The 9,422-nt window shown below is 45.9% G+C and overlaps 1 protein-coding gene across 1 annotated transcript in view; it reads left to right on the top strand.

Moving 5' to 3' along the window:
- Positions 1–295: 295 nt before the first annotated feature.
- Anxa4 (annexin A4) overlaps positions 296–9,422 on the top strand; it is a 102,434-nt gene continuing 93,307 nt past the window's right edge. The window contains exon 1 of the mRNA XM_008823263.3: positions 296–370. The gene's annotated coding sequence lies outside the window, so the exon portion shown is untranslated. The remainder of the gene's footprint in view (positions 371–9,422) is intronic.

Below are 9,422 nucleotides of genomic sequence, written 5' to 3'. Positions count from 1 at the left end.
GTGTGGGGCTGGGAGCCAACGCGGTGTCGGAGTCCGGTGCGGGGTCCCGAGTGGGTTTTGGCTGTGCCGGGTCGGGGTCCAGAGTAGTGTGGGGGTCCGGTGCGGGGTCCCAAGTGGGATTGGGGTGTACCGGGTCGGGGTCCCGGGAGCGCTCCAGGACGGGGTCTGGCTGTGCTGGGCCGCCGGGTGCAGGGAGCCCCGCCTCGCGGCCCCTGCTAAGCTCCTCTGGGGAGCGACTTGCCATGCGTGGGCAAAGGGACAACCAGGAACTCAGGCTCAGTCTCCACCCCAAGACGGGGCGGGGCCGCCAATTGGGACAAGGGTGGGGCCGCTGCTGCCGCAGAGGACGCGCACCGGCTCTGCACCGGAGGTAAGGGGCTCAGCGGGGTCCTGGGCTCCGGCTGAGCTGGGGCTGGGGGGTTCTTAGGCTCGGGACTGGAGACTAGACTTGATCCGCGATCGTGGGCTCAGGCCATAGGGCTAGATTCTGGGCTCGGCCCTGGGGTCCCGGGCTATGGTGCGGGCTCCTGGCTCGGGCGGGGGGTTCTGGGCTGTAGGGCGGCTCCTGGGCTCCCACACGGGGTCCTGGGCTCCTGGACCCAGTGCCATAGCCAGGCACGATTCTCCTGTCCGCCTTGCACGGCACCCAGGACTGATTTGGGACGCGGGACTGCGGGGATGTGCGCAGCTAGGTGAGCCCCTGCACCATACCCAGACCATGCCACGTCTCAGCAGTTACTTAGTGAGGCCAAGCATTGACTGGGACATTAAGGAAAAATTATTACTTAGTACTCCCTGGAGCACACTCAGTCCAGCACCACTTGTGCTACTTTTTTTTTTCTTGCCTTCTTGTGAGAAGTTTACCTTCTCCCAGTCAGTGCTCTCCAGTAGCAAATATCCTGGGCACAGTGCCCGACACAGGAATTATATTAACGTGACCTCCGCACCGCAGGTGTTTGCTAGTGACAGTCTCACCTATCCTCGTACCTTGGCCAACCGGGGCCTGAGAGGATGGCTGCTGGACATCTGCTGCCCGCAGTGGTTCCCAGTGCACCAAAAGCCTCCTGTTACTGGAGAAGAGCACTCTGACCAGAGCAACCTGCATCTTTCATGAAAACTGAGCACCTGTCTCTCCAGCTGACAGGTGGATGGGCTGTCCTTCCAACTTTCCATCCCACTGCCCATTAGCTCCAGACACCCTACTCTCTTACACAGCAAGTATTGCTGTGAATACCAGTGTCTCCTCAGAATTCAGAGGGTTAGGATGTGGAGGACCAGAGATATCAGCTGTTAGAGCACCTTCCTAGCATGCAGGAAGTCCTGGTTTTGATCCTCAGCACCTAATATACGAGGTGTGGTGGCACATGTCTGTGATCCCAGCACATCAAGAGGATCAGGAGTACAAGGTTATCCTTGGCCATATAGTGAGTTTGAGGCTAACCTTGGCTACATGAGACTCTGACCTGCCTCCACCCCCACCCCCACCCCCAAAAAAAAGAGAAAGAAGGGGAGAAAAAGGGACAACTGAAATGAGTTAAGTAGGAGAGGAAGGGAACTGTAGTGGGAATATAGTGATCACAGCCACCCAAGAGCCACTGACTTCCTGAGTGTTGTCTTGCCAAGGCCTGGTCAGATAAGACAGGGGACACACACATGAACATCCACCCACCCACCCTACTAGAGACACTCAGCTGTTTGGTCAGGAGCAGCAAATTTCCTCCTAGCCTATCATGCTCCTCTCCAAGGGAGATCAAGGTGAGGAATCCATGCTGGGATGTGGGCCATGTGCCAGGAAATGTGTAAGGCTACACACAGGCTTGAACTTTCCCTTGGGTATCAATTTTACCTAAATATTTGAGGATTCAGAACATGTTTTTATATTAAAACACTGGCAGATAAATTTTGAAGGAGAATTTAAAATTTTTTAACTTTTAAACTTTTTTTTTTCAGGGACCCATATTCTTTTAATCTTTTAAATGAGAGCAATTCTTTCTTATGCAAAATATTATTTAAGAAAAAACTTGTTTTTAATTATTATAATGACAAAAAGCCACATTGAACAGTTAAGTTTGTCACAAAACCAATTATTTAATTGAAGTTGCTTGATGTACATGGCTCCGGGGCCCCTCACCAGGGAGAAGGCCTTGTCTCAGAGCAGCAAGAGCCGGGTGCAGGGTCAGGTGAGGCACCGGCGAGACCCCTTCCCCCGGGCTCTGCTTGCTCCCCTCCAGCCAAACAATATCAACTTTTAAACTTTTATTCTCAGTCTCATGTACCCCAGACTGGCCTCGAACTTGTTATGTTTATAACCAAGAATGACCTTGAACTTCTGATCATACTGCCTCTGCCTCCTGAGTGTAGGGATTACAGATGTATACCACCATGCCAAGTTTAGGTAATGCTGGGAATCAAACCCAGAGCTTTGAATATATTAGGCAAGAACTCTACCAACAGAGCTGCATCTCCAGCCACCAAAATTATATACCTTTAAAATTTAAAACAGAGGGGCTGGAGAGATGGCTCAGCAGTTAAGAACACTGGTTGTTCTTGCAGAAGACCTGGGTTCGAATCCTAGCATCCACATGGCAGCTAACAGCTGTCCGTAACTCCAGTTCCAGAGGCTCCGACAGCCTCTTCTATCCTCCGCGGGCATTGCACGACATGGGTTCACTTACCTACATGCAGGCAGTACACTCATACACATAATATATATATTTTATTTATTATTTTTATTTTTTTTTTAATTTAAAACAAGCTGGGCATGGTGGCGCATGCCTGTAGTCCCAGCACTTGGGAGGCAGAGGCAGGTGGATCTCTGTGAGTTCGAGGCCAGCCTGGTCTACATAGTGAGTTCCAGGACAGCTGGGGCTACAGGGAGATCCTGTCTCAAAAAAAGAAAAAAAAAATTTTAAATAGAAAACTTTCAAAAGGTGTTGTTTGGGTTTGGGGCCATGATTTTCCTCAAGCTGAACCCCTCGGGGGTTTGTGTATGGAAGATGTTTATTAGGCACTGTGATGTCTGTCTCAATGTGACTTGGAATAGTGGTCAACTTAGATTCTTTCATCCTCTCTTCAGCCTGAGATGAGATGATAACCTGGTTTTACAGATGAGGAACTAAGGTGCCAAGGCTTGTCTTTGGTTGAGGTTAGGCCACTTGTGAAACAAGACTTAAGTCTAGCAGGGACTCCTAAGCCTTTTTGCTCTCTTACAAGCTCTGCCCTGCTGGTATATCAATGCTGGTTCATAGTGAGCTGTGGCATCTGGCTTCTTAACTAAATTTTGATCAGTGTTTTCTTCTTGTCAGAGTGCTGTGTGAAATTTAGTTGGAAGAACTGGAGTATTTGGCTGTGTTTGAACTGAGCTGAAATTTTGCTACAGGAATTTGAAGCATCATTTTTTTTGTTTGTTTTGAGACAGGGTCTCACTACGTAGTGCTGGCTGACCTGGAACTCACAGAGATCCACCTTCCTCTGCTTCCCAAGTGCTGGGATTAAAAGTGTATGCTATCACACCTGGCTCTGAAGCACCATTTTAAAAAAATATTTTATTATTTTTATTTTATGTATACGAGTGTATTGCCTGCATGTATGTGAGTGCACACCCGTGTTGTGCAATGCCACGGAGGTCAGAAGAGGGCTTCGGATTCCCCTGGAACTGGAGTTAAGGACGGTTCGTAGCCGCCATGTGGGTTCTGGGAATCGAACCCAGGTCCTCTGCAAAAGCAGTCAGTGCTCTTAACCACTGAGCCATCTCTCCAGCCCCCTGAAACACCATTTTTGAAGAACATTTTCTAAATAAACTTGAAGGTTCAGGTTCCCCTAAATCAGTGAATTGCCATACCACCTCTTGGTCAGACCAGTTTGCCATAAACCTTGATTGACTATTATCTCCACAATCAGCACAGGCATAAGTGGTGACCAAAGGCCAGACTGTAGGTTACTGTGTAAAATTCCATTCCTCTGCCTCTTCCTCTAGCCCTCAGACCTAGATGCCACATAGACTGTGAACAATGAGATGAATTGTGCAGGAACCTTCCAACCTGCCCCTGCCTCACAGGGTTGCATTCCTCCTTGTGAAGGGACTCTTCCTTAGGGAGGGAGCCATGTGACATAGTTACCAGAGGCTAGTACAGGACCTGTGGTTGCTGGAAGCAATTCTGATTGACCTGTGAGAAGGGAACAGGGCTTTTGTAGATGTGGGCGCCCCAAGCCTCTTCACCCTCCCTCTCCAGGGAGCAAAAGAACACAAATTCAGGATTTTATTTAGTGTCTCCATCTGCAGAAACCCTTTCTGATACTATGTGAGAAATTGTTGACTCAGTGGTTCCTGTCCTTCTTAGAGGCATGTGCCCCTGTAAGAATGTGACTGAGGCTGTGGGTTCCTTCTTGAGAAAAATGAATGCCTACTTAGCATTTTCCATAGAGTTTCAAGAGGTTTCCAAACACCCTTTTAAGTCCAGTCAAGGGTATTTGGAGAGCACTTAGAGATGATGTGAAGAACTTCTCTGAAATCGGGTGAAGTCTGTCAACCTTCTGCAAGGAAGCTTCAACCTCTGTTCTAGCACTTTCAATGCAAGGAGTTTTCCCTAAATATATACTTGGCATGTATGTAGAGATATGTACAAGGATGTGTTTGCTGCAGGTATGTTTTAGTAGTTAAAGGCTGGAAATGCCTAAGTCTCCATCTGTAAGGGATGGGGTGGGTAAGTTAGGGAATGTCTCTGCAGCTGTTGGTGGGGTCTGAGCTAGCACAGTTTAGTTTCTTTTTCTTTTCCTTTTTTCTTTTTTTTAAATTTTATTTATTTGTTTGTTTATTGCGTGTATTGCCTGCCTGTAAGTAAGTGCACCCATGTCGTGCAATGCCTGAGGAAGAAGACAGAAGAGGCTGTTGGATCCCCTGGGACTGGAGTTACAGATAGTCGTTAGCTGCTATGTGGGTGCTGGGATTTGAACCCAGTTTTTTTTTTAAAAAATATTTTATTATTTTTATTTAATGTGTATGGGTGTATTGCTTGCCTGTAGGTAGGTGCACCCGTGTCATGCAAGGCCCGCAGAGGTCAGAAGAAGTTGTTGGATCCCTTGGTACTGGAGTTACAGATGGTTTTAACAGCCATGTGGGTGCTGGGGCTTGAACCTGGGTCCTCTGCAAGAGCAGTCAGTGCTCTTAACTGCTGAGCCATCTCTCCAGACCATAAATAAATAAAATTTAAAAAGCTTTGTTTATAAAAGTCTTTCTATAGGCTAGGCTTGCCTCAAATTCACAGCAATCCCTGTCTCAACTTCCCAAGTGCTGCAGTACAGGTACATCCCACCGTGTTAGCCTTAAAAAAAAATTTTTTTTTAACCATGGACTTTTATTTTATTTTTTAAAATATTTCATTTATTATTTTTATTTTATGTATATTCCCTGCATGTATGTGCAATGCCCACTCAAATCAGAAAAGGATGTTTGATCTTCTAGAACGGAGTTACAAATGGTTGTTAGCCACCATGTGAGTACTGGGAACTGAACCCAGGTCCTCCGCAAGAGCAGCTGGTGTTCTTAACCACTGAGCCATCTCTCTAGCCCCTTATTGTGGTTTTTGAGACAGGGTCTTGCTTTGTAGCTCTGGCTGGCCTAGACATCACTATGTAGACCAAGTTAGCCTCAAATCTGTAGCAACCTCTTGCTTCTTCCTCAAGAATGCTGAGCTCACAGGTGTGTCACCATCTCCTCCCTACTATGGGCATTTTCACTCTCCTACAGACACCTGAGTGAGAGGAAAGCACAATGAGCCCCATGTAACTACTCATCAGCACAGCAGTTGTCGGCATTTCCGGAACAAAAAAAGGCTTTACCTGTGCATGTGTGTGTGGGCCAGAGGTCAGGAGCACTCCTCTACTGCTCTTCACCTTATTTTTCTGACAGTCTCACTGAACCCATCACTCATGGATTGGCTAGACTGACTGACCAGTGAGCTCTGAGGATTCACTTGTCTCTGCCTTCCCAGTGCTAGGGTTACAGATGTATACCGCCTTGCCTTGCGTTTTTCGTGGGTGCTTAGGATCCAAACTCAGGCCCGTATGCTTGCATGGCAGGCACTTTGCTGAGCTATCTCCCATCTCCCCAAAAGGCTTTTAAACTCTTGAAATAAAAGCTAGGACTACAGAGGAAAAGATGTGTAACTGTACAAAACTAAAGGAGAATATTAAATTTGGAAAGTATAATTAACTTGAGTTGTAAATTATCAAATTTTATAATGTATCAATTTTAGTGACTGTTAATAAAGCATGGACATCCTACACATGAGCAAAAATACAAACTGATGATTTACAAAGAAAAATATAAGTAAAAAAGAGAGAGACAGAGAAAGATTCACTGTTTCAGTTACTAATTCCAAAATGTAGGCCAATAGTAAGGTTTGTTTTTACACCTAAGTATTAAATTGTAAATGAATCAATAAATTGAGTAGCAAAGAATAATCAAAAACAATAAAAAGTGGGTGAACATGTACAGAGTAGAAGGGTGTCTGTATGGAAATGTCATGATGAGAGGCAGTAGATGCTGACTAAAAAAATTAGTAAAAAGCTGGGTATGGTGTCACATACTTGGAATCCCAACACTTGGGAGGTAGATGCTGGAGAATCAGGAGTTCAAGGCTGTCCTCTGCCACACAGTGAGTTCAAGGCCAGCCTGGACTGCATGAAAATTAGTGTGATGGAAGAGAATAAATACCAAAAAATGATAAATTTGGTGATTGTGTAACTATGAAAAGTGAAGGGGCTGGAGAGATGGCTCAGCAGTTAAGAGCATTTGCTACTTTTACAGAGGATCCAAGTTTGAGTCCCAGCACCCACATCAGGTGGCTTGCAATCACCTATAACTCCAGCTCCAGGGGCTCTGACACCATCCTCTGACTTCCGAGGGTACCTGCAATCACGTGGACATACATGCAGATGCATGTACATATAATTTTTAAAAACAAAAATAAATCTTAAGAAAAGTGGAAAGAGAACACAGAAGTTGGGTTCATACCATGACTATAGATCTGACCAAAAGAGAGAAAAGAAAAACAAACTCCCCAAACACTAAAAATTAGAACAAACAGGAAATGAAAGTAGCCAGCAAGTTTACATTATTTTAAAATGCCCTTTTCAGTGTTTAAAGCTAATGTAATAATTTATGAACTAAGATGAAAGGGAGCATAGATTGCTAGCACCTCCAGTCACCACAGGTCTTTGAAGGGCCATTTTCCCACTTGAAGAATTGGCCGCCTGTTATCTTCAGACTTGCAGTACTGTGTCCACATTCCCAGGCTTGAGAAACAGTTCATGGGATTTCATGGGCAACTTAAGGAATGACAACTAAAGGGAAGGAGAGGCTCATGGTAACAAAACAGTTCTGATGGCCAAAGACCCATCCTGTACTGAGACTACCATAAAGTGGGAATAAAACAAAATAGTACCATTTCAGCCTGTGTACATATGTTTTCTTTTCGGTCTTTTTGAGACAGGGTCTCCCTGTAGCCCCAGCTGGCCTGGAACTCACTATGTAGACTAGGCTGGCTTTGGAACTCACAGAGATTCAACTGCCTCTGCCTCCTGAGTGCTGGGATTAAAGGTGTGTGCTGCCATGCCAGGCTACATAAATTAAAAAGATTTTTTTGGTCTTTTTTGAGACAGGGTCTCCCTGTAGCCCCAGATAGCCTGGAACTCACTTTGTAGAACAGGTTGGCCTTGAACTCACAAAGATCCACCTGCCTCTGCCTCCCAAGTGCTGGGATGAAAGGTGTGCACCACCGTGCCCAGCTTATATGTTTTCTTTAAGATTCAGAAATAAGCAAAGGGCTTGGGGCTGGGTGTTAGCTCAGTTGGTAGAGTGCTTGCCTAGCACATATGCAGCCCTGGACCCCAGCACAGCATAAACTGGTGTGACAGTGCATTCTGGAAATCCCAGGACCGGGGAGGTAGAGAGGCAAGGATCATCCTCTGAGAGTTCAAGATTAGCCTGGGCTGCAAGAGACCCTGTCTCAAAAGAAATAAGGAACTAAATAAAAATGTTGTCTGTTAGTATTTATTTGCCTTTCTCATGATTCCTTAATGTATTAGTGTCAAATTTCCTCCTGCAAATAGTCTATTTCTTTTAGAAGAATTTCACATTCATGAAAAAGAAAACTATTTACTGGACACCAAACTAGAAGAAAGGCTGTGATTTGCCAAGTCTTCTGGAATTTACACATGCTTAAAAGGCTTTTAGGGCTGGGCGTGGTGGTGGTGCACACCTTTCGTTCCAGCTCTCAGGGGGTAGAGGCAGGCAGATCTCTGTGAGTCCAAAGGCAGCCTGGTCTACATATCAAGTTCCAGGCCAGCTGTGGCTACAGGGAGACCCTGTCACAGAGAGAGAGAGAGAGAGAGAGAGAGAGAGAGAGAGAGAGAGACAGAGAGACAGAGACAGAGACAGAGACAGAGACAGAGACAGAGACAGAGAGAGAAAAGAATTTTATCATTTGACCAAGGGAAGAAAAAGATGATTACAGAAAATCGGTCCTAGCTGGGCATGGTGGTGCATGCATGCCTTTAGTCCCAGCACTCTGGAGACAGACAGGCAGATCTCTATGAGATTGAAGTCAGCCTGGTCTACATAGCTTAGCTCCAGGCCAGCTGGGGCTACAGGGAGACCCTGTCAAGAGAAGAGAACAGGAGGGGAGGGGGAGAGAGGGGAGGAGAGGAGAGAAGAAAAGAAAAAAAGAAAAAAAAACTGGTCCTAGAGGACTTACTGACAATATGCTCACTTAGTCATTTTCCGGCTCCTGTTTAGAATGTTGTGTTGTTCTAAAGCCTACAGATATGTGTTGACCCATATAGTTACTAGATTATTTAAAATAATTTTATAACAGGCACTTTGTTCACTGGTGGCTAGTGGCAAGCAGGGGAGGTTTGGAACTTGCTGTCTCCCAAGCAGACTTCTGGGCCAAGAGATTATTTTTTGCGGGGGGTCTTTTTGAGACAGGGTCTCCCTGTAGCCCCAGCTGTCCTGGAACTCACTATGTAGACCAGGCTGGCCTTGAACTCACAGGGATCTGCCTGCCTCTGCCTCCCAAGTGTTGGGATTAAAGGCATGCGCCACCACGCCCGCCAAGAGGAGATTTTTAACATGCCATTTGAGTATTTTTCTTTCCTCAAGTGAACTACTGGTCTCAGACTTGAATTCCAAATTGTTATTTCTACCTTTTTTTTTTTTTTTTTTTCCGGTTTTTTTGAGGCAGTTTTTCCCTGTAGCCCCAGCTGGCCCAGAACTCACTATGTAGACCAGACTAGCCTTGAACTCACAGAGATCTGCCTGCCTCTGCCTCCTGAGAGCTGGGATTAAAGGCATGTACCACCATGCCCAGTCTGAGAGACATCTTTTATTTCTTCTTTTAAAATTTATTTTAATGGGGGCT

The sequence above is a fragment of the Nannospalax galili genome, unplaced genomic scaffold, assembly GCF_000622305.1.
Source record: "Nannospalax galili isolate Female #2095 unplaced genomic scaffold, S.galili_v1.0 scaffold269, whole genome shotgun sequence".
Taxonomy (NCBI): Eukaryota; Metazoa; Chordata; class Mammalia; order Rodentia; family Spalacidae; genus Nannospalax; species Nannospalax galili.
This window is presented reverse-complemented; position numbering and strand designations above follow the sequence as displayed.